The sequence below is a fragment of the Gadus morhua genome, chromosome 9 (genome assembly GCF_902167405.1).
Source record: "Gadus morhua chromosome 9, gadMor3.0, whole genome shotgun sequence".
NCBI lineage: Eukaryota > Metazoa > Chordata > Actinopteri > Gadiformes > Gadidae > Gadus > Gadus morhua.
Window position 1 is genome coordinate 5,318,904 of NC_044056.1, and position 26,212 is coordinate 5,345,115.

At 46.3% G+C, this 26,212-nt stretch overlaps 1 protein-coding gene across 1 annotated transcript in view; it reads left to right on the forward strand.

Annotated features, from left to right (window-relative positions):
• Positions 1 to 26,212, forward strand: part of peak1 (pseudopodium-enriched atypical kinase 1) — an 83,126-nt gene that overhangs the window by 18,707 nt on the left and 38,207 nt on the right. Inside the window, 1 exon segment of the mRNA XM_030365483.1 lies at positions 19,474 to 19,565. The gene's annotated coding sequence lies outside the window, so the exon portion shown is untranslated.

The following is a 26,212-nucleotide window of genomic DNA, read 5'->3' on the forward strand; positions in this document are numbered from 1 at the left end:
AGCATTGATATTGTCCGCAGCTGTGCCCCTTTTTGTCTTATCCTCTGCCACTTGCACTCTGACGCATGGGTTATGGTTTATTGACCGGCATGGAGAGCGAGCCCCTCCCCCCCCCCCCCCCCCCCTGGCCCACCCTCTGCAGACACAGCTTGCCGAGGTGTGCGTGCCTGCAGAAGATCGAATGGGAGCAGCTGGTGGATCCATGCTAATGGAGAGAATATGAGACTTGGTGGGGGCTTGGGGGAAGTAATCATTGTCCAAGGCAGGTGTGTGTGTGTGTGTGTGTGTGTGTGTGTGTGTGTGTGTGTGTGTGTGTGTGTGTGTGTGTGTGTGTGTGTGTGTGTGTGTGTGTGTGTGTGTGTGTGTGTGTGTGTGTGTGTGTGTGTGTGTGTGTGTGTTGGTCTGACACACTGACACACACACTGACTGAACGACACACAGACTGACTGACTGAGTCTATATGAAATACAGGTATGTCGATCGCCAAACCAGTGCAGAGCGCGTCAGGGGGCCGTACTGGGGAGCCGACAGTATTCCCAGTAGATTCCAGCCGGCAGTGGGATGGATGGCCGTGGAGTGTGGCGTTGTGGTGTCCTGTTGCCGCACGTCTCCGTCGGACTCGGCTGCTGAGCGTGGTATGCCGAGGGCGGCGCCCGCGCTCGCGCTCCGGCACGGCCCGCGGGCAGGCGCCGCGCCGCACCGTGGCCTGGCTGTTAGCAGCTTAGCCTCGCAGGCCATTCCTCCTGCATGACTAGCCGGCCGCTAGGCTACTGACGCGCCGTTCCACTCCCCCTCAAAGGTCTGCACAGGTGCATTTTTGGGCAGCATCTGACATCTTGATAGATCTTGATAATGCATCTAAATGCTCTTACTCAATCCCTGTATCTGTGGCAGTGGCAGGCCTGCATAATCATTTCATTAAATCATTTCAATCTTAACATTTTGACTTGGTAGCCCTGGTGATCCCAACTTGGTAAGGAGCGCCAGCAAAATGCTGGCACCTGCAAAAATGTTCCCAATTATCCTTCTAGGTCATACATATTTAACTTCGAGAACATATGCGACCAAACGGTTTCAATTCTCAGACTACCTACTTACCTGTCTACCTACCTACCTGTCTACTTACCTACCTGTCTACCTACCTGCCTGGCTACCTACACTTACTCTGCTTGTGCAATCATTGCACATTTCTACTTTTCCACAAGGCTGGTTTTATTGCTTAAAAAAATTGAGCTTACTCTGCCTGGTTTCTGAAATTGACCTACCCTAGCTTTCATTTGTGCTCTATTTAGCCGTTTCGATTGTGTTGCTGACACGTCGACCCCAAAACGATTCTCGACGAAACTCGGTCGTTGTGTACTCTGTTCTGTGCTCCTGATCGGTTTTCGTTTTGCTCCCACGTGTTTTATAGGTTAATAATTATCTAGTGTTTGTTTGATTGCCATCATGCTAACTATGTGATGTTGCAGTGTGGAGAGTTGAACTGAAAAAAACACTTCCCCTTTTAATATTCCCCAGGTGCTGCCAAAGCGTAATACTCAATTTACGGGAAGGAGTACGCCTTGTGTCGTTGATCCGTGAGTTGCAAATCCTCTTCCGATGGTGTTTCGAGTTGAGTTGTTGAAACTAATGAAGGGGAAACTCAACCCAAAGGAGCGAAACAAACAACCCCACCCCCCAAAAAGAACACAGGATTGATTTCTAATGGGATTGTCTTAGCACTTGGAAGACCGAAAAGATACTCATTAAAACACCTGGCAGCCTCTTGCCTTACCAAGCGCCTCCACCGACCAAATCATTGTTTGGGCTCCGAATCTTAATCCTGCATAATCATTGTGACACTAAGGTGCCGGCGACTCTGCGTTGTAACCCGACTCCCCGTGAATATTATGAATTTCAGTAAGCTAACTTGGGACCTGACATCCTATTAATAGAATCCATGCAGCGTGAGGGTGTCAAACTCTACGGCGGACGCTTTTTCGTTCACCTTTTCTAACGACTCAATTTGTATATGTATGTGAGGGAGAGAGCTCTGTGGCACTCTGAAGTCTGCCTAGCGATAGGGGCGCTGTTGTCATGTTTGCGGCGCTGATCATTAATGGTGTAGATATTTCTAGGAAGAACAAATGCCCTTTGTTGTCTGTGGAGAAAACATGAAAACAGTGTTATTCACAGCCCGTCAAAGGTTCTCATGTAATGTTTTCAAATCCGTGTGTAGGCTATGTGACATTGGTTAAATGTCAGAGATGGGCAGTTTGTAGACTTTACACCATAAAGATCTACAATCATCTCTACCGATCAATTCAAGATAGCGCAGAGTATACCTTTTGGTGTGGGAGTGCGAGTGGTCGTCGTGACTTTCGGTTCCTGCTACTGGTTTTGGTTGCTTGAACCCGGATATTTTGGTCTCATGCAAATATGTATTGTTTTAGATGAGCGTGCCAGCTGAATGCCTTTTATGTGTCTATCAAGGCATTTTCGCTCTACTGTGGTTCTTATTTGGTGGGGTGGGGTACTTTATTAGATAAAGCGCTATAATGGGGACATACACTGATGCCCTCTTTTGTTAAACACATCACGTACATCATGTATGTGATGCATCACATGGGTAAGGTATGAAATAGTTATCCTGGAGTCACAGTTCAGTTTTCAAAAAGCCTTTGTGTTTTCTGTGGACTCGATGACACTTTAGGAATCTCTCCCAGAACCGGAGGTTACTACGAGCCACCTCGGGTCTCGTCTGGAGTGTGCTATCCGGGGAAATGAAGTCCAAAGTGGACAGATCGTGTATCTCGGTCTGGCTGTCTGAGTGTGACAGCTCCATTAGTTCATCCACACCCGTGACCAATGTGCCCCAGTTTGCCATGAAAAATGGCCCACCCTGCATCTCTTTGAGGACTTGACAGTGAAACCAACTAATCCTAATATCCTGTCAATCAATCAGTCATCTATTTATATTGCTCTTTTTGTGCCAATGACAAAACAAGGCGCTTGAGTGGTAGATTTAAACAAAAACACACACTACCTCATTAGAAAAATATGAATATCTAATGTATCTATATATATTTTTTTCCCATTTTAAATATTTTTCTGAATTCAAGCTTTGCCATTGGATCATCTTAGCCTCAATGACATGTTTAATTGGGCCTGCGTCAGTGTCCAGTGGAACTCTTGAGGGTGCTCTCCAACCCTAGCCCAAGTCAGACTTGACAATCAGGCGGAATGCTGGTTTCTCACCGCAAGGCTGGGTGAGGAGGTCGCTGTGATTGTAGAGGATGGAAATGTTTTGATTATCATAATTGGGAACAACACAAGTGGATAGGATCTTGATGTTATGACACTGCAAGAAGTAAGAGCAGTTTGGTATATATGTTACCTTCGTTTGTTATATACTTTTTGGGGCTTTTAGGGAAGGGTCAGTGATGTCAGACTGGAAAGAGGTTTGAAACAGAAAGGGAATGTAACCCGAGTCACTACAAGGTATACTGCCCTAGGTGGTAAGAGTAGTAGTTTGTTGAACCAAAAGGTCCAGCATGCACTACATCAGTTTTACACTCCAACTACCTGAGAGTTTAAATTCCCAAAACAAAAGGATGAATATTCAACACGACTGAAACACAATTTCCCCAATGTATGCGAATGCCTCATCCTATTACCCTCTTACCTGTGTGCCTCTGCTTATTATCTGCTGTTATTATATGGTCATAAAGTCCAAAGACACCTTTTATTACAAGGCACTTACATGGGTAAAATATATATTTGGTAGCGTATGGTCTGAAGCGTGAATCAAATTCCACTAAGCAGGGTAGGGCATCCTTAATAGCCACCATTCTATTGTTGATTCATAGATTCATAGGGTATCAGCCGTTATGTTTAATTTATAAATACTTTTTCAAACCTTCTCTCTGGAGACCAGGGATCCTTTTTTTTTTTTAATAAACAAATTACATCCTATGCTATAATAGTTGTGGTTCATACAGTTGGTTGAACAATAGCGTGGCAGAAGTGAATTTGCATAAAAAACCCAAGAGTCTTCCGCAAATTATGAAAAACCTGTATTGGCAACAGAACACATTGATCTATTGTACTTCTTGTTCACAATTTCATCTCTTCCTCAAGAATGGAAATGCGACCTGGGTGGTTGCTCCGTCGGCTCAACGATGCGCTCGGAGTGAATTATCATAAGCCGTCTTTTAGTATCATTATTTTTGTCCCTGAGTAATGCCAGGGCCGTTTCATCACCCTGAGCACTTTATGACTTGAACCGCTATCACGTAACTAATTCCTGTGTATATTTTACTACAGGGCTCCTTCCTCTGACTCATTAAAGTGTGCCAGAGACAATCTTCGTCCGCGGCGCTCTAGCCCCTCCTGCTATCGCAGCAGGCTGGGCTGCGCGTTCCATCGCGGTTAGGATTTAATAAGATCCAGTGACCTTGTGTGAAATATTCATCTTGGCTTTATTATTTTTGCCCTCCAGAAAAGGGAGGGTGGGCGGGGCCGACTACAGCAGCTTGGTTTGCGTGCAGTCGCATGATATCCGTGATTTAATGCGTAGGCATGGTCTCTTTGGGGAGATGAATGATTGGCTCCTACTTGAAGAAGTGTTCTTCTTCTTACGTCTAATGTGGACGGCTTGGTGATTATGAGAGAGAGAGAGAGAGAGAGAGAGAGAGAGAGAGAGAGAGAGAGAGAGAGAGAGAGAGAGAGAGAGAGAGAGAGAGAGAGAGAGAGAGAGAGAGAGAGAGAGAGAGAGAGAGAGAGAGAGAGAGAGAGAGAGAGAGAGAGAGAGAGAGAGAGAGAGAGAGAGAGAGAGAGAGAGAGAGCACAAGTATCTGGCAGCTACAGTGAACAAGACCCTACAAATCACATAGCTGGTAGAACTAGTAATGATTGCCCTTCCAAGTGTGCTCTTGCCCTTGCTTTTATTTCTTGCCCTGGCTATAACTCTTATCTGTTCTGGGTGATCAGCGCTCTCTGCTTGATTACCTGGTGGGATAACTACTGGTATTTATCCAGCCTGCTGCTCATCTGCACACCGTTTGAGTTCAGCCACATCTTATCTTAAAAAAAACACCAGACAGGCAGGAAAAATAATTGGTCATAAGTGAAGAAACCCAGCTTCAAAATAAAATTATTCCTGTATTCTCAGCACTTAGATTTTCTGTAATCAGCTGCGTCTGGCTGGGTAGTCTACGCAAAAGGCTACTTGTCACGGGCACATCACAGGTAGTCTAATAACCACAGCACAGAAAATGATGCCAAAGTATCTGTGTGTGTTTGGAGAGACTGGCACTTGTTTCTGGCACTTGGACCATTAGGGACATATTGGAAATCTTCAGAAAGTAATTAAAGTGAATTCCTTTCATTAACAGGAGCTAGGCTACTGGATTACCTCATAAGTCAATGGAAGCGGCTGTCTGATAGCAAAGGCTAACCCAGAAAACACCCTCGCTGCCCCTTCTGGACACACAATGAAGAATTTTGCCTCTTAAGTTTTCTTCAAGGGATTCTTCAAGCATACTTTTAAGTATGCTTGAAGAGTATATCTTTGAGAATACTTTATGCTTAAAGAGTATCCTTTTAAGCATACTATTTTATTTTATAGGGTTAGGGTTATTCCTGAATTGTAATTGCTTCATTGAAAACAGCCGTAACAATGTTGTTGGCAGCCTTTTAAAGGGTGATTTGACACTTACAGCATCTCTGGTAAAAACATAACTATGCGGCTTGTGAAAAAATATCACCTGGCATCCATTTGAGCTAGCCACAGTCTGTGTTTGGCACCGTCTGTGAGAAGGGTCTGGTGAGGTTTGGTAACTCTTTAAACAGATGAGGCCCAACATTTAAAGAGAGACGGATAATGGTGCCATATTTGTTTAGAACTCAGCAGCACTCTACTCTGATGCCTTTTGAACACTGGTTTCATTCCATAGAAGAATGTAGTGGTGCATGACTGTCACTGGCCCAGTGCTGTAATGTGCCCTATACCATCTTGACATGTGAATAATGGGCAGCAATCCGCGATTGCTTCGAGATCTTGCTTGCGGTCTCGGTCATACTCAAAAGGCCTTAAAGACTGATGCATAAAAGCTTTCTTCTTAATGCTCCCTGTGGTTCCTCTGTCCAGCAAGGGGCTATTTGTGGAATGAGTGATATCTGCCATCCGTCAAGCCTGATTTATGTGGATTGCCTGGCAATGCCGCCCCCCCCCCCCCCCCCCCCCCCCCCCCCCAACTGACTTCCCAACCTTTTACCTTGATTACATAACTGAACCCAATATAGATAGAAAACGGAGGAGGTCTGTGGCTAATACACGCTCTGCCACATTTAACAGGATTATGTAAAGAGGAAACATGTGTTTATCTGTCCACCACCACTGTCAAGGACATATAGGTCAAGATACCGCCATGGGAATTCCGTTTTTAAATATATATATTTATTTATTTTCTCTTTTTGTATGGCGGTTTAACCGCAGAAGCGGTAGCACCAGAGGAATTTTTCACGGCAGAAAAAAATTCTCGACCCTCTATGGTTGGAGCAGAGGTCGGACTATCGCATGCATGTTAACACCCCACAGGCGGAGAGATGACTTGCACTCACTGTCAGATGAGACCCTTGTTATGAAGTATCATGTCATAGCAAACAACAGTTGAATTAAAGAATATATTTCCTCTTGCCAGCTACAGATGTGAGTGGAATTGAGTATGATTTGTGATGGGTTATAATATGAATCTCATTGATGTAGAGGAAAGAAAAATGCAATATTGGCAAAAGATTGAAGTAGATCAACTTGCCTTGTATCAAATGTCCTTTCAGAATGTGTTCGGTATTTAGCCCATTCTAGGTGTTATCTGCCAAATTGTCCTTGGTGCCAGTGGTCGTCAAAACATAGTCAGGTAAAAACATGAAGCTATCTTCTACTTTTACCAAAACACTGAATGTGTGTTGAACATACTCATTCCACTATTTGAAGTCCGTATTCCTGCTTTGACCACAACAAACCAGTTGGCCCCGGTTGTCCTGGGTTGTCCTGAGCCCGTTGGCCTTGGTTTAAACAGAGCTATGTCCCCGACTTCAGGGACAGTAAAGTAGCGTGGGGATATCTCTTTATTTTGACTCCTCATTATCGGATTGAGCCAACCTCCTCCCCGAGCACCGACCGCGCCGAGGCGAAGGCTCACGTTGGCTTTGATCTTGTTAATTATTCTGCGAGGCTCGGAAGAAAACGAGGGCACAGCGAGCAGCTACGCCACGCCGTCGTCTCCTGATAGTATAGTGTTATGTCGAGAGCGTCGGGGAGAGAGAGGCAGAGAACGAGAGAGAGAGAGGGAGAGAAAGACGGCAATGTAAGGAACGGCTTGTGCTTCGCCGAGTGCTTTGAATACTCCACCACTTTCTTCCAGATATTTCTCCCAAATAAGCAAAAGAAACAGGCCTTGAGGCTCCGTGTGAAACTCGTGAAGACTCTGCCCAACGTAGACAGCTGCTCTGCGTGAGAAGAGCAACCGTCAAAACTGAGTCCATTTTCCTTTCTGTTATTGTTTGAATATTTGAAAAATAACCCCCTTTCAAGTCAACGGTTTTTCGAGCGTTCAAATTCAATGTGTCAAAAGTTATCTCAAGCTGCTTCCCAGTTGTGTTGTCTTGACTGCAACCAATGTCTTGCCGTAGCCATGCTGTGGGATCTTTCTATTGAACAGAGACTGCTGGCTGTCAACAGCCTTGGATTGCATGCAGGGGGGGGGGGGGGGGGGGGGGGGGGTCCAGAATGTTCTCATCTGGTTCCAGAACCGGACTCAGCCCGTCTCTGCTCTGATTCGGGTTGTTGGGACCGGGACTCAAGTCTCGGGGGACCCAAGTAAGCCAAAGGCCCCCTCGATTGTTTGTTTGCCTCCCACTTTGCCTTCCCATGGAATAAAAGCAATGTTCTGATGCGTCAAGAGTTGAGCGTTAATTACACAACGATCATCGCTGCACGCCGTTCAGCCTTTTAAATATCGCACTGTAGCCTCGAACCACGTAGGCTACCGTTTCAAATCGCACGGCTTCCCATTGGTGCGTCACACTCGGCGCCGCGTGAGAGACTCGACGGCCCCGGCCGCGTGCGCTCCTTCTGATAAGTGTGGGAATCAATTACTCGACTTTGGAATGGGAGAGTGCACTATAGGGAGCGTATGTGGCCCACATAGGGATGGCTCACTGCTATCGCTCCGCACCAGCCTCCAGAACCCGCTCTCTCCCCCCCCCACCGTCCTCCATAATGCCATTGGACACAGCGGGCACTCTCTAGGACCGACCCCTCCTACCCGTACTCTCCCTACCCCCTAATATGCACCATGACAGCCACAATAGGCAGAGCGCTAAGGCGACGCCGCTGCGAGCCGCCCTCTTTACAGCAGAGTGTCAGACCTCATCAGCCGGGGGGAACGATGGGGGTTGTGGGAACCTGACACGGATTCAATGATCCTGTGGATTCTCTGCTCGGGGAACCCTTCTCTTTTCCCCCCCCTACGACACTCCCCTTCCCCCCCCCCCCCCCCCCCCCCCCCCCCCCCCCCCGTGTCTCTACTGTTGTGATTCACGAGGACGCCGGAGGCAGGAGAGTAGTGGGGTGTCGGAAGTCGTTGGACTCCACACATGAAAGGTAACGAGTTTGAGCCCCCAAATACTGCAGGCTACCTTCGTTCTATGTATGTCTTCTCATTTAGCGGGATATCAGCATTGCAAATCCCTTGAAAATGTCATTTCAGGGTATTTATTTGAAATAAACTTGACCTGACGGTGCTTAAAGGCTTGGACCCTGGACCTGTATTCTGGCTCCTATCCTCGCCGGGGCTGCCCTCTGGTCCTAGACGACGCTTAGCTTCATAGCAGAGAACTAATTTCCCCCTGGGGAGGAATTAAGACGATCTGAACGATCAACCTGCCTTACATTTCTTTTTTAAACGAAAACGTCAATCTGAATTGACATGGAATGGCGATGATTTGGATTATAGCAAGTTGATTTTCATTGTGTCTCGTGAATTCCTGCTCACGAGACAAACGTTGTATCGTCAGTCACTTTGTGTGATCGACCTCGTAAAAGCTGCACACTGATGATACGGATTGAAATATCTGTATCTCATGGGACGCTATCTTTCCCGTCGTTCCATCGATCTTCCGCCATCATCGAGGATCTTGTTAAAAAGCCTGGTCCAGTCTTGGTCCAGTCAAAACATTAGAATAACCGCCCACAACAGAACACTGATTCCGGGGCATTAACGTTTAACCCTGAGTGACGGAGCGTTCTGCGTCACGTGCTCACTCTGCCACACGTTGGGGTCACCGTGGGGTCTTCAGAGTCATGGAACTCCACTGCAGCAGATCTGGTGACGCCAGACTAACCCAGCAACTACAAAGGCTAGATGGACACGTGTTATTTTAATCATGCCCCCCCCCCCCCCCCCCAGCCCCATGCCCCCCAACGCATGCTGCTTGGATCAGCTCTCTTTGTTGTTGGCTGAGGGCAAGAGGGTGGCTTAGAACCAGCGGCACCCCTACACTCAGTGTCACACACACACACACACACACACACACACACACACACACACACACACACACTGACACACACGCACACTCTCTCTCACACACACACACACCCACACCACAAACATACTGGGCGAACACACCTCTTCTGGTCCTTCAGTACATTCACATTCTACTCATCCCTATCCTCATCTCTCTGACCTCTGACCCCTCTCACCTCGACATCATCCGCCCCCTTGCTTTGCCTGCGTCCAGATCTCCCGTTGCAGGCCACTCATTGTTATTCCACAACCTGTGTTTCCCATACCCAATTGTCACAGCGTGAACTTTCCAATTATAATTTTTGAAGCATGTTTTAAGAAATCTTCTTCAGGTTAAAGACGACAACAACAAAAAGACCTTGGGTTGATGCACGACCGTAATTACAGAGAGACACCCTGGACGTGTTGCGCTCACTAGCCAATTACCAGCCTGGCTCAGTCTTTGTACTATGCCGTTGTGGTCCATGCTGCGGTTCTTCTGACCGTCCAGTGACCCGCTTTGCCAGGAGTCTGCAATGGAGAATGGCGTTTGATGCCTGTGTCTTACACAGATGATTGGGTCAGTAACCACCAATCTAAAGGTGCGTTCACACCAAACGCGTAGGGGCGACATGATCCCATACAAAGTGAACGTAGAGACGCGATAGAAGGGTCTGGTGAGATTTGGTAATAATAATAAATGTAAAAAAAATACTTTTTTCTTCCCATTGCTGCTCGATGATTCACTCGATGTTTGGCGAGGATGCTCTCAAATTCCAGAACATGTTTTTATTTGAGATGATAGAAAAGATTGCCTGTTTTACCAAGCGTTGCAACCACTGTCGCCCTAAGGTGCAGACGTGTTATCTGCACGTCTTACTTTTTAACCAGAGCTATTAATGGAAGTTGCTCCAGCCTTTCTTTTTTCACCTTACTGTGTGCATCACTTTCAGCCATTTCTGCATTTTGCAAACAAAGCAGTATCGACCCTCAAGTTAAACAGCCAAACTTCTTCTTCTCTATGGCAGACAAGGCACAGGGTAGTGCATGGCTGCCTCCCACTGGCCTCGTTACTGTGAGGGCTAAACCGTTCAGCATGTTCCAGTCCGTCCTTACTGAGGAGACGTCAAACCGAGGTCCTGACTCACTGAGGTCATAAAAGATCCCTTATCCACTTATCACAAAGAGTAGGGGTTTCCCTGGTGTCCTGGCTATAACTGCCCAACTAGGCTCATTCAATCCGGTCCCCTAATCATCCTCCTGTATAATTGGCCGACTCATTAATTCCCTCACTTTCCACCTCAAGCTGGTGTGTGTGGCGTTCTGGCGCATATTGGCTGCCGTGCATCACCCATGTGGCTGCTACACACTGGTGGTGTTGAGTGAGGTCCCCCCCTTCAGTGTAAAGCGTCTCTGAGTGAGTGAAAAGCGCTTCTTCTACAGTCAGAATCCACACCATAGAGAAAAATCACAACGGTGTACTTTCTTTACCGTATACCGTCCACCCCTTCACAAACCATAATCCATTTTTCTAGTTACTATTCAGTCATTTAGCGTATACTTTTATCGAAAAGGGAATTTCTATTAATTTAGATATGGTTCATAGGAGCAGGTAGGGGTCAAGCATCTTCTGCTATGGACATTAGAGATCCAACCCAGTAGCTTACAGTGAGGGGTGCAACATCATTATCCAGCGCACTGTCCTGGCCCCTTAACTGTCAATCTTGCTGACACCCGCGTACCGTATCTCACCAAGGTCGTGGAAGACATCTCTGCGTTTACCTGATTTAGAATCCGGTTTTCCATCAAGACTAAGCACACTGGGGGAAAGAAAAATGTTGTAGACATCAACAAACTCGCACTGCCCTGGGATTAGAAAGGCAGAGGGGTTTAACCAAGGTGATATCCAAATGGCTTTTCGGGAAAAACTAGCTACAGGTCATGTGACAGGTCAAGTGAATGACCTAATAGTGGATTTGCCAAAATTCTTTATGTATACTTTATATTTGTAGATGAAAATTGATATTTGAAACTCGGCAAAAGTACGACTTAGGATGTGCAGTTTGTACAAGATAAAAATATGTCCTGATCAAAAAGTTATCCTGTGTGCCTTTCACAATGAAATGTTGACCTTAAATCCATCCATACCGGACGTGTACTTCCTGTATATTTTTCTGGATTTATTTTATTATGTAATGTGCTTTGCATCATACAGAGGGACCTAATAAGTAATTTCGTAGCTGTCATTGGCAGCAACTCATTGAAAGCTTTGATGTATAATAAATGAGTTGGAGGAGGGCACGCCATACAGTACGACAGTGAGCTGTCGCATACCAGCGGGGCTAAATTTAGACTCAATGCAGGAACAAAGAGTCAAAGTCAAATCCACCATGGAATAAAGTGATTGATTATTGGTTTCCTTTACCTGAAGAGATGATCCTGGTTAAACAATATACTGGAAGATACTCACAATGTTGCTTAAACGTTAATACATTTCAGTTAGCTTAATGGCAGTTGATCAATGGTTCTGTTGGTCACACGGATTCAGTGCATACATTTTCTATCGCAAACATTTCCAACTAGAATTTGGCCTTGGAATAGATCTGTGCGGTCAGCCTTCCTCTAAGCCAGCTTCACTGGAGAGCTATGTATGTATCACGATGAAGGAAATAAATCCACCAAGTCATTCATGCATCGTCCTCTGAATGTTTGTCATGTCACCTTCTCTCCCCACTCGTCAAGTACACTTTTAGCACCTTCCATCGCCCAAACGCACACACAGACACATACACACTCACACACACTATCCCCTACCATCACTTTGCAGCAACGACAGAGTGCATCGACTTGAGCTTATTCCTTCGGGAGAGGAGATGGAGCAAAGCCAGGCCAAACATTCACAGCGGTGTTTGGAACGAAGCGGACGTCATCGGACTGTGTGCCTATTTAGTCTCCGTCATGGTGGGATAAAACGGAGCAGACAGTCGCCGCAGACTTAAAGAGGAGACCGGAGCAGGAACCAGGAGCCCGTCCCACGTGGATCACCAGAGGGCAGGGAGTAACGGGACCGCGTGTGTGTGTGTGTGTGTGTGTGTGTGTGTGTGTGTGTGTGTGTGTGGACTATCATTTTCCCTCTGTGTGAAGTGTGTCTAGGGAAGGGACTTTTGGCGGTGTGTGTGTGTGTGTGTGTGTTGGCCTCTAATTAGGCTGAATGTGTGGTTGTGAACCGTTGTTAACGAGTCCCCTGTTTACTTTGTTTAAATCCCACAGTTGTGTGTGTGTGTGTGTGTTTGTGTGTGTGTGTGTGTGTGTGTGTGTGTGTGTGTGTGTGTGTGTGTGTGTGTGTGTGTGTGTGTGTGTGTGTGTGTGTGTGTGTGTGTGTTAGTCATACGTCTCCCTGTCTCGGGGAGGCCCGTGGTGTGATGTGTGAGGTCATCCAACAAACATGTCTCTAATTCTTTCTCTCCGTCTCTCTCATAGCATCCGATTTTTCCACCAGCCTTTACCCAGATGCCAAATTTACTAGCGTTGTACTCTTCCCTATGACGCAAAATATTTTTTTATAAGAACCGCCCTACTGACACTCTGTTGCATGCCATGGGGCAAATGTGGAAAGCAGGAGGTTTATCCGCTTAGGGGAGACCATTGTCTGCCCTGTGACTCTCTGATTTAGCATGCAGGCTCTGGGAGCCATGGAGCCGGCTCACAAAAGGCTTTCTCTAAAATATTCCAAGTGCAGGAAAAAGGAACCTGAAGAGAAATGGGGATGGGATTTTCACTAATGGAAAGACACGTGACTGATCTCTCTCGCTCTCGCTCACTCGCTCTCTCTCTATTCTCTCTCTCTCCCTGTCTCTTGCTCTCTCTAGTCCTCTCTCATTTCCTTGCTCTCATTTCAAAAGCAGCTTATTCCCTTGGGAGGGAAGAAAAGCTTGGCCATACATTCATCACAGTGTTTGGAACGGAGTCAACATAATTAAGACTCGATCAGCGTTCCAACCTCTGTGTACGTTCCCTGTAGTTTGCATGAGAAGGCACCCCAGCCATCCTGTATGTGAGCTCCTCTACCGCTTGGGGTAGACAGAAATGATAATCCGGGGGGGCGGGTGTGAGTTTTTACACAGCCGTATATAAATGGGCTGGTTAGGGAGCAGGTTTACAGAACTCCTTTTGCCTTCAGCCCCTGACTTCCAATTAGTGTTCAATCCGACTGCTGGCTGGAACTTGTGGCGTCAAGGGCATCTTCGTTCTCCAGATATTCTACAGGGGGTAGCTTACATCTAGAATGGGATTCAACCCGAGCTAACATCGATTAGACTTGGGTAGGTGTAGGCGTAGGTGGGGAGAACTTTTGGCTCGGTGTGGTGGGATGCCGAAACGTGACCCGCGGCAAATATTTGCTCATTACTTTGAGTGGGGGGTAGAATTAAGGCCCTGGGGATGACTATGGCATGAGATACCTTGTTAAATATTTGAAACCCTAAACGTAACTTGTGTACAAAAGATAATCAGTGTAAGAAGAGTCATTATACAACCTTGCTACACAAATGTGAATTAATGCTGTCGGTACAAACAACACTGTTTTTAAATGTTTTTTTCTTGTGTCGAGAAAAAAGTTGAGGCCTCTACCGGTGGTAACCATGGTAACAGGATTGCTCGAGGGGACAGAGTTAACAGGTTTTGTGACTGATCACTACAATGTCTTCCTGAAACTTTTATATTGTCTCGTGAGAGTGGATGACAGTGGAGCGGGTGATGATGTGATTGTTCTCGTGACGATGTTGTGATCTTGAGCATTGTCTCCTGAAGAACAGCGATGACATGATCGGATCTGGATTAAGCGATCGTTTGCCAGCTCGAGGACAAGGGTGACCGAGTCATTCTGTAAGTGTCTAGTGACTAGTGTGGATAAACCAGCCTTCACAACATCGACCTCTCAATCGTCACCCAGTGAAAGCAGTCGTGGTTTGAACGGCTAACTGCAAAAGCGTTTTTTTTTTTCCCTTCCTCATGGCGATTGGTAGAGGATGCTCTCGCAGATTCTGTGTGAAGCCCACAGACCAGTATCCCACTAGCAGAGACCCCCTGCGGGGCCTGTCGTGATGAATAAGGAGGTGTCAGGACACAGCTGTAACCGTGCCGAATCATGCTCCGCGTTGACCATGAATAATTGACGAGTCATCGCTCGTCATAGCGATCGCCCCCCCCCCCCCTACCCCCGCGGCTGTGCTGGCGACGGGTCTTGCTGGGTTTTAACAGTAACAGGCGGCGCTGTGTGGATCACAGAGGGCGAGCCCGGGACGCAAACGGGCGTGACGCACACCGTGTTCTGCCTGATGGGTCCGGGGCCGCACCGTGGAGCCGGGGGTTGCCGTGACCCCCAGGCCCTGCCAACGAACCGTACGACCTTACAAGACAACCATGTGGTCCCCATCAGATTGATCCATGTGAAGTGTGTCGACGAGAAGGACTTTCAGCTGTGTGTGTGTGTGTGTGTGTGTGTGTGTGTGTGTGTGTGTGTGTGTGTGTGTGTGTGTGTGTGTGTGTGTGTGTGTGTGTGTGTGTGTGTGTGTGTGTTAGCCTCTCATTAGGCTGCATGTGTTGTTGTGAACAGGCGGGCTTGCATGTTAACAAGACCCCTGTTTACTTGGGTTGATCCCACTGCCTGTGTGTGTGTGTGTGTGTGTGTGTGTTAGGGCTGGGCGATTAATCGAATTTTGATCGCGATTTCGATTTTAGCGTCAAATGATCACATAATTAAAATAATCGATTTTTTTCGAATGTTTTATCGAAAGGGCAGAACAGCTGGATACACATCTGTACATAATTTTAGCTTGGAACGTTCTTTGTGACCATTTTGTGTATTTTTTTAAGGCAAAATTTCAAAGTTATCAGTTGTAAAAAAAAATATCAGAGAGACATGCTGAATAAATACAACATGATTACAAACTCAAATAGAATCGTTGGAATAATCGTGATTTCAATATTGACCAAAATAATCGTGATTATGATTTTTCCCATAATCGAACAGCCCAGTGTGTGTGTGTTAGACATACGGTTATACGGCTCCTTGTGTTCTTCACATTTATATATCTTTTTACTACTACTACTCCTATTGTGAATACGGATATATTTTCGGTATATTTTTTGCAGATCAGTTTTCTTATTCTTATTACTGTGCTGTACTTCATCTTTTGACACCCTCATTTCCTGTCAGGGATGCAGCTTATCTTGTGTTATGATCTCAGATGGTGCATCCAATAACCGAATCTTCATCATTATCATACCTGGAAGGTACGATATACACCCAGTGTTTCCGTATCGATGCGGATGTTGAAACACGGGCACAATCACTTTGGCATAGAGTTTCAAACAGCCATAGTGCCACTGTTCCATATTGGTAGTGGGGGGGTCACTGTTGTCATGGAGACAAGAGAATGGTAGAACACAATGCAAGAACGCTGAACTTGATGGTGCTTGCGTGTGCTTGTGCATGTGCTTGTGTGTGTGCGCGCGTGTGTGCGCGCGCGCGCGCGCGTGTGTGTGTGTGTGTGTGTGCACACAAGCACGCACACACTAAGATTCAGATATGATCTTCCAGTAAAGGTTCCCATTTCTGTTGGGACCTTTTTGGTGGATTCCACCGTCATCCCTATAATAAAAAAGTAATTCAGTGCAACATTCAATACGTTGTGAAGAATACTGCTGTGCTTTAGAAAAAAGCTGTCAGAAGAAACCTGTCGAAGTCGGGGGTCCTCAAAATGTGAAGGGAGAAAATGGTTTTCCATTCCAATTCCAGTAAATGTTTTATCATTGAGATGGGTAGCACCAGTCCATCTGGAAGTTACACCAAAGTTGTAAATCCCAAAATTCAGAGCTGGCTGAATACTGAGGGAGGCTTAAACAATAGTCTCTGGTTTCAACCAAGGCCAAAACCCATGGGCCTTGTTCAGCTAGCAGCCTTCATGGTACTAAACGCTTGCATCGCTTAAAGAGGCTGGAATTGTCTGACCACTTTGCATTCCGATCCGTCTGGGATGAATATGAAGAACAGGAACCTCTATCTATCTCCTCCTAACTCGGATTCCACCTCCGTTCTCAAGTGGGACTCCCACCTGCAGCCTTAGAGAATGTGATTGGCTCTGATGTTCTGCTTCTCTTGGAGCTTATCTACATTTTGATAGGCTATTAGCCGTTCAATGCAATTCAATGTTCAAGGGTATAGCTTATTTCTTATCTTTATTTGTCTGAGTGCTTCTTCGATTCTCCCATTTATTTCAAGTGATTGGACTCCCTATGGACGAGATTGTCTATCGATAAGGTTTGGATGTGGATGGATATGTCTTTATCTAGAGGGTTGTCAGATTGACTCTTTATGGTATCACGAGTCGGTTCTTCTAATGGGGATAAATATCAGGCCAGATGGGTCTGCACGATTTACTCAAAGAAAGTAACGTACAACGAAATGTACCCAGCCCTACCCTGATGCTTCTGATATCTTCACATCCCCTCTCAATCAAGACAAAATTGGATAGTAATCCAAACATTAACAAAAGAGGGTCACAAAAAGAGACAAAACTAATTGAAAATTCAAATAATGAAATAAAATAATACTTTATAAAATAATAATTTTCAGTGATACATATTTTGAAAAACAATAATGACCCCGAAATTGAAAAAAAGATTCTTATTTTTTCAGAGCATTCAGTTTCATTCATTAGTGAAATTGTATCTTACATTACATTATATTACATTTATTTAGCTCACGTATTTGTTCAAAGCAACAATAGATGCCTTCAACCATGAAGATAAACCCCAAAAGTGCAAGAATTAGAGGGCATAAAATCAATAAAGTAAACTTCAGCCTCGGATATTCCTGAAGACGAAGCCACAGTGCAGTCTGTATCATGGTCCAATCAAACAGGAAGTAAACAGACCAGCCGACCACCGCCAACCACCCCTTTGATGCTCCCTAGACAAACTCCTGGGGCCCACTTTCAAACATAACCACCACACAGCAACAAAGTAAACAGCATAGATGTTGTGTTGTTTCAAACCCCACCAGTTATTGTCTGGTGTTAAAATGAAAATGGCACTGAGGCACTCCAATAAAGGCGGGGTTGGCGCGGAGTGTGTGCAGGTTCAAGGTGCCGGACTGTTATTATGCTGGGAGAGCACAAACCTTGTGTGGCTGCCTGCACGCAACTGCACCTTTCCGTCCAGACGGCGTAAATGGCACCGTGCATCACTGGGACTTCCATTAGAGACAGGAGGTGACTGCTCACACCGGCCTTTTTGGAGCCAGCTGCTTCTGCTGCGGTTGTTGTTGTTATTTTGATGAAATGGATGTTATTCTGCCGTGTTTTTGGGTTCACCTAGGGGGCCTGTGTGTGTCTGAGACTATGAGTGGTGTGGTTGAGTATAGGGGAACTCTGATAATGTCAGGCACAGAGTCAGACTAAAACGATGATTGTCCACTGATTGACTAAAAAAATCGTTATTGTTGGTTTTTAAACATGGTATATGATCTTCAACATAGTAATCTATGCCATTTCATGCCATCTCATTGTTACTAACGAGGAAAGAGGTGTAAAATCAAATGTCTTTGCCCATCTCTTTAAAGTGCATCCTATATTCTACCTGGGTGAAGTGGTCATAGTTTCCCAATATTCTAGAAGGTTCCCCCCTCCTGACTCAACAATATGGACGCCAGGTCTACACTACCTCGTCTCTTTCCTTTGCGGTCACCTATGTTGTGTGTCAGTCAGTGCGACTGGAATAGGGAACTACTCTTAGGATGTTTGACCAACCCAACCCTGGTGGCTCAGTGAATGATTGATGGATTTATCACATTGAGTCATTTGGTGCGTGCGTGCGTGCGTGCGGGCATGTGTGCGTGTGTGCCAAATGGAGCGAGACTCAAAAGGCCTGCAAAGCCTAGCAGTATTAGTATCAGGCTAATCCACCGTTGTCCACCCCACAGCCACGCGATGGGGGACACTGCTAACAACAGATGCACCGCAGTCACCTTTGGAATCAATAACAACCAACCGTAATAAAGAGACTGCATTACATCTGGCCTCTCTGGTACCCAACACCAGATGAGCTGCGCCCACGGTTCACGGATTTGATCCTTCTGTGCTCATCTTTTTCGACGGATCTTGTTGACGGAGCTTATTGGCTCATTACACCCCCCCGTCCCTCCCCCCTCCCCTCTCCCCTCCCCCCGCCCGAGGCCTCATGAGATGACTATTGCTATTTTTATCCCAGGCATCCGCCTTTAATGAATATTAATGTAGGGCTGCTTTTTAAGATATGATCCCCAAACCCAAGGAAGCTATGTGCTATTTTTGATTAGGCGCGTCCGTGTGTGCGTGTGTCTGTGTGGCTAACAATGGGCTAGTTACGAAGACCTGGCGGTAAAGAGAAGACCACTCCTCGTGGGTAAACCAGGGGATGCCTTGATTATAAGCCAAGGCAAGCTCATGCATAATATGTATCGATCTCATTGATTTCATCAGACACCCTCCAAGTGGGGTGACGATGAATGCACTCTTCAGAGCAAGCACAGTACTACCACGATATTGTCAAACCCGCGTCGGTCGGAGGTGATGTTTGTACCATCACACCGGGCCCCGGTGTCTCTGTTCCAGGACAGCAGCGTCTCTGTCCCGGGCGACAGGAACGCTTGCAACACAACGCCTTGGCCCAACGTGCCATCAGATCTGATCCGTGCTCCGGAGCGCATCGCGGGGAACAATGACACTCTTTGAGCAAGTGCAGCGTCGCCTTCGGCAAAATAACTTAACACCCTCTTCTGTTTCTTTTGCTTCTTGTTCTGATCCCCCCCCCCACCCCCCACCCCCCACCTCCCTCTCTTTCCCTCCCGTGAATCTCTGTGTTTGTTATGATTCACTCTCTGTAGGTCAGAGACGAAGGCACACCGCAGGAGCTAGAGCAGCAACTGGTGTCTCTGCTGGGAGCTCCTTCCGTCTGTACCTCCTGATTCATCGCACCGTGAGTTCAGCCCTACTCTTTCTTAGCGTGTGTGCGTGTGTGTGTGTGTTAACCAATCATAGTCAGTTAACAACACAACTGCAATGACTCGCGTGTCTAGGGTGCTTTTTTCAAAGCTGATGTTATGTAGAGCGTGTCCACATGATGAGAAACCAAATCAAACCGGGTTATTAATTATTATATTCGTTTTTTCAGTTCGAGGCATACACTTTTAGAACGCACACACCTACGCACGCACGCACGCACGCACGCACACACACACACACACACACACACACACACACACACACACACACACACACACACACACACACACACACAGCAAACTGAGCAGAATGTTCACAGATCTATCTTTAACAGTCTTTCATTTTCTCCTCTTACGCAATCTGACAGCTTCGCAATTAACCCAAAGTTGGCAGTAGACTTCTGTATTAGTGTGTGTGTGTGTGTGTATTCAGTCAAAGAAAAGATAGAAACCTAAGCTCTGAAATCATATTGGTTGATCATAGTGGGCCATGCCTTGCTAGACACTTGACGGATGGGTGGATGGATAGATAATCCATCATTGTTCAATCCAAATTTGCTTCACAGTTATCGCACTGGTCTGCTGACAAGACCCGTCCAGCTGTAACGTTATTTTTCTTTCTATTTCTAATCACATAGTTTGAATTTTTCTGTGGTCTATGATGTAATCATATCCCTGATTTGACTTGCTCAATGGGACTTATTCACCCAGGGGTAACTTGGTTGTTAAATCTAGCTAGGTGGGGGAACTTTACTGAATGCTGCTAGCGTTTAAAGCTAAGATGGCCGCTTGGTGAATATGGCCCATGTCTCTCTGAAACGAAGGGAAGAGCTACAATTTGTGTTGGTCCATCTCAGCAGTGTCTGGTCCTGCATCGGTGTCTGTCTGTCTGTCTGTCTGTCTGGCTGTGTGTCTCTGCATGCTTGTGTGCTTGCTTGTGTGTGTGTGTCTGCGCACGTGTGTGTGTGAGTACGCACACACGCACACACGAGCGTACATTGGAAAGGATGTAGGAAACAGAACCCATGCTATCGTTTCGCTCAACCTTTGTACAGCCAGAGACAAAAAGCGTTCCTTTTCCTCCTCAACCTGGGCTTCCCCCCTGGCCGTGTTTTGTCTGCGGAGGTGCGCTCCTTCCTGCTCCGGACCCAGGGCCGGCAGCGTGGCCTAGGCCTCTGTCCTCGGACCAGGACACCTCGGCTCTGTTTGGGTTTCTTCTGTCTGCAGACTTATTGTCTCCAATTGTCTTTCTGCTCCTTATTGATGGTGGGAACACAGGGTCGCTGTGTGTGTGTGTTGTGAATTCCTACTGGTTGTGTTTGACTCTGTGGCTATTTGTGGGGCTTTGCTTATTCACAGGAAGCCAGAGGGTTCATCTGTAGGGCTGTGGAGCTTATGATTCAGTCGTTAGTATTTAATCTTATTGAGTCATCGAGCTGAGGGTTTTGTTGACATGACTAACAGTGAATACGTGTAATTAGTCGACACATGGGATTGGGAGCAGGTAGGAGGTTTGTGATAAGCGTACAGGTAGAAATTTGAACAGTCTTTTTGAACAGTGAATTTGAACAATCACCTTTCCCGGTGGGGATGAAAGCACCACAGCATTCATATCTAGGCATATGAAAATTGTTTACATAAAGTAGCAGTAACTTTGATGATCATAAATGGGCCAGGGCCCATGCAGAGAGCAGCAGCGTTTTCACCTCTTGCGCCTGCTGAAATTCTCTCTCTGTTGTTTCACCTTTTTTTTTTTTTGGTAGTTGATTTAATTATACCCGCCGCCAGGATCAATTTCACACGCGTGTAGCTCAGCGAGCGTGGAGGAGGAGGAGGAGGAGGAGGAGGAGGGGGGGGAAGGAAGGAGAGGGGTGGAGTAGTAGGAGTTGAAGAGAGGGGGATGAGAAGGAGGAAGGGGGAGGAGGAGGAGGAGGAGGGGAAGGAGAGGGGCGGAGTAGTAGGAGTTGAAGAGAGGGGGATGAGAAGGAGGGCGAAGGAGAGGCAGGAGAAGGAGAGGGGAGGAGGGGGAGAAGAGGTCAAATGGAGAGGTAGAAGAGGTAGAGTGAATCATAGAATGGATCCGCTTCGGGGCAGCAACGCTGAAGTTTGGCGTCGCGGACGGTAAGGAAGAGGAAAGGTGGAAGAAAATGGGAGAGGCGGAAAGGAGGGGGGAAGAGGAGGGGAGATGAGGAGGAGGAGTGCAACGAGAAGCGGTTATCCAGATACAATGTGCTGCTCCTGACTTTTTTTTTAACCACAAAGCGCTGTTGAAAGATGGAGTCAGCTCTTTCACGTCCCACCTGTGCATCCCGCCAGGAAGTAGCAGCCCGGTCGCCCTTCCTGTCGTCTCCGCTTCCCGCTTCCCATACTTCTCTGTATCGATCGCTTCGGCGGCGATCGTTTGTCGTTTTGTTTGTTTTGGTCTCGGCTGTTTGGAGTGAGAGTGTGTGTGTGTGTGTGTGTTTGTGTGTGTGTGTGTGGGGGACGTGCTTCCGTTCCATTTCCATTTCTGCGACTAGGATGATGATGAGGCTGTTGAAGATGTAGTGGCACTTTGATCACATGGTCGATTTCTGGCGGCATCTCTTCGAACCCCCTTCCCCGACAACCTCTTTACCGTCACTCCTCAACCCTCCCTGACCGGCTGTGCCAGAAACAGCGGCCCCGTAGCCGTAGATGGTCACACTCTAGCGGATCACACCAAGTCAGCTGTGAGAGGCTTTCCTGGAAAGAGTTGCAGGGACTTTTAAAAGCTGGATGAATCCTAACGTTTACTTTGGTCGTATTTAATAGTGCCTTATACGTGTGTTCTACAAAAGAGCCAGCATACTTAGTCAGACACACGTAATCAGAATACTGGTCGCTTGCTGCAACCGTTGCTTTGCCACTGCTAGTATGGGAACTGTTCATTTGAGTGATTTCACACGCTACATTTTTTCTAGTCTACATGAAAGTGATTTAAAACCCCCGTCTGTGTGTGTGTGTGTGTGCGTGTGTGTGCGTGTGTGTGCGCGTGTGCGTGCGCGTGTGCGCGTGCGTGCGCGTGCGTGCGCGCGTGCGTGCGTGCATGTGAGCGAGCTTAAGGCCGCCAGTCCTTCCCCTATAGAATCAGTTGGTGGTAGATGATGGTCTCCAGAATAAACTAGGGCATGTTTCACCAAGAGCTTTCGTTCTGTCTTGAAGCTTACTTATCCTATATATTTGCCCACGTGCTCCTCAGTAAAGCTTACAGAGGTCTATGTAAGGAGTTTATTATCCAGTTCTAGTGTATGCAAACCTATATACTGCAACATTATCTAGATGTGTGACGATTCTTCTTCTTTTCGTGTCTTTGAAGCGGGTTGGTTATATGATATTTCCCATTTCTTTACCCAGTCTTTTGGATTTGTGTTGAACACTGCAAGATCATTTGAGCTGCACTGGTTGGGTAGTAGGGGGCAGACAAGGCAGTGCTGCATTGTATGGTCCTCTACTCCACGTTCACAAGTGGTTATGTGAGTGTGTAACAGACTTCGATCAGCCTGTTACATTAATGTTCACAGGTCTTCGTGTGACTAGTTGGCCGATAATGCAGAGGAGACGTGGAATGGATCTGACAGCATTTATTCCCCTTCCAAACTGTAACATAGGACAACAGGGTATATCACACGCGGGCAGTTGGAGATAACGCTGACATCCCCCCTTTCCAAACTGCCGAACGAGAGCATAAAATAATAGAAGACAATTCTGTAATCGTATAGTGTGTACCAAGTATAATAAATTAATATAATAAAAATACATGAATAATTATAAATTAAATACTGACAGATCTTTAAATATTATTAACACACATACCTGTAACATAGGACAACAGGGTATATCACACGCGGGCAGTTGGAGATAACGCTGACATCCCTACGACAGCATAATTAGCCCGTTAGCTCCTACTTGAATACCTTTCATTCAATTCAGATCTTATTACACTCATTTGCATATTTGCCGATCCGCGAACAGCGGAACCCATAGTAAACATTCATACACCATGAAAAATATATACTGTATGTGTCATGAAAACAATGAGACAACGGCTAAAACAAAACATTTATCATAAATCCAACTTACCCCCTTTCCAAACTGCCGAACGAGAGGAAGTCTGGGCGTGTGCGACCCCAATTAGCGCCCCATCGGAACCAACAATAAATGACAAGTGGAACTAAATAAATAATGTACCATGTTACAGGTCAAACATTTGGGGAAATTCACTATAAATATGTAAATATTTATGTATAAATATATAAACCACACTATAAAACTGTTACATACTCCCCTCTGAACTTCACCAAATCATCACTACAAGTAAAGTGCTAAAAGACAGTCACTTGTGCCAGTACCACTGAACAAAGTATACTCCATAATATACTGCAACACATGCGTCACCCAACTTAAGGGAAAGTGACCATAGAGGGTTTCACAGACCCTCTACAGTGTACTCGCTACAGGAGTGCCTTATACACTACCTATATAATTCCAGAAGGATTACTGACACCCGACTTGACACAAAAAAATAAAATAAAATAAAATAAAGAAAATAAAATAAACTTTAGCACGCAGACTCTTGCTAGTGTGTCAATAGGTGTGTTTATGTAAATGTTCATGACATTAGAGCCCTAACTAAACTATGAACTGAACTAGATTGTGTTGAGCATCTTGCTGTGTCAGGTTCTGAATCAGGCGATTCACCGGTTTAACAATCCTTCCCACACGGGTTCTAACTCGACTCACCCTACTACTAGGAGAACTACCAATAGAGAGCTGCACAGAGGCCTCAGATCCCTGATCTGCACTTTCACTAGCAGATACCCTGGACTCTGATAGGAAATTGCTCAGTTCACCAGTCTCCCCTGTGTTAAACTGCACAGCCAAATCCGTGTCTTGCACTTGTGAGTGCTCAGGTAACTTGTTGGAAGCAGAAGCCTCCGCCACCCAACTAGCAGTCCAGACTGACTTGTCAAGCCCTGACCCTAAACCATGTGACTCATCTGAAGGTGAATCGTCTTGTTCATTTCCTGACTCGCATGACTCGCTTAGGATTGATTCATCAACTTCCTTGTCTATCTCGATTGGCAGGAAATTAGCCAAGAGAAGCAAGTTGCGATGAACAACCTTTTCCTGTTCATTGGAAGTGTTCCTGACTCGGTAAGTATGGCACCTGAGATCAGCAGAAACAACAACGTATGGAATGGACCCCCACTTGTCAGCAAGTTTTCTGCGTCCGCGCTCCCCCTTATTCGCCAACAAGACCCGGTCACCTTCAACAATGACGTTGCCTTTCATATTCCTGTTGTACAGTTGAACTTGACGTTCCTGGCTCGTTCCTGGTGAGAGCATTGACTTGTGCAGTAGCTATAGCCTCTTTGAGATCTTGCCTCATCTTAGCAACATACTGATCATAGTCAGCAAGGTCACAGTCCCTTTCTGCACTCTGAAACATGACGTCAATGGGTAGACGTGGCACTCTTCCGTACATTAAATAGAAAGGCGCATACACTGTTGACTCATGTGCAGTGCAATTATATGCAAACGTTAGGGTCTGTAACATCTGAGGCCATTTCTGTTTCGATCTTGGAGGAAGGGTTCTAATCATACTACCCAGAGTTCTGTTGAACCGCTCGACGTTGCCGTTTCCCATCGGATGGTATGCCGTGGTCCTCGATTTATTTACTCCAGCCACTTGCAACAGCTCTCGGATCAATTCACTTTCGAAATTGGCACCCTGGTCCGAGTGAATTCTTTCAGGGAACCCGTACACACAAAAATACTTGTCCCAGAGCTGACGTGCGACTTGCTTTGCCGATTGGTCACGACAGAGATAAGCATGAGCCATTTTAGTAAAATGATCGGTGACCACTAGCACATCCACACTCTTTCGCTTACAGTCCTCTGCGGACCAGAAGTCCATACAGACCAGTTCGAGTGGGCTCGAAGTTCTAATGCTTTCCAGAGGAGCCCTGGCTTCTGGTTCAGGAGTCTTGCTGACCACACAACGTTTGCAGGTTTTCACATACTCTCTGACATCCCGTTCCATATCAGTCCAAAAGAACCTCTGCCTAGCAAGATACAATGTTCTGTATTGCCCTTGATGACCTGCATCATCATGAATGCCTTGCAGCACTTGCTTGATTAACGAGGCTGCAACAACACACTGGAACCTTTTCTTTCCAGTCAAAGGATTTTTGCTCACTCTGTAGAGGAGCCCATCTAACAGCTTGAATTTGTCCCACTGTTTCAGCATTTTCAAAACCCTGCCTGTCTCATGAGCCCTTTCTCTTCTCGATGGTCGTCTACCACGAGTGACAAAAAAAAAGGACCCTGGATATCACACTGTCTTGTTGCTGTTTGTCTTGTAGTTCCTTGATGGAAATGCAGGTAAGGGACTCTGACCAGCAGGAATTAACTGCTGGACATCCTGTGCCAGCCAAGAGATGGCCCTCCCTTTCGGGCCCATCTCCCACTCAACATGACCCTCCAGCACAGCTTTTACCTCATCAGTGTCCAGCGAGTGATGTCCCAAGGTAGTGATGTGTGAGCAGCAACCGACTCCCTGCTGATTGGCACTGAATCTGAAGACTTCCTGTATGGTATT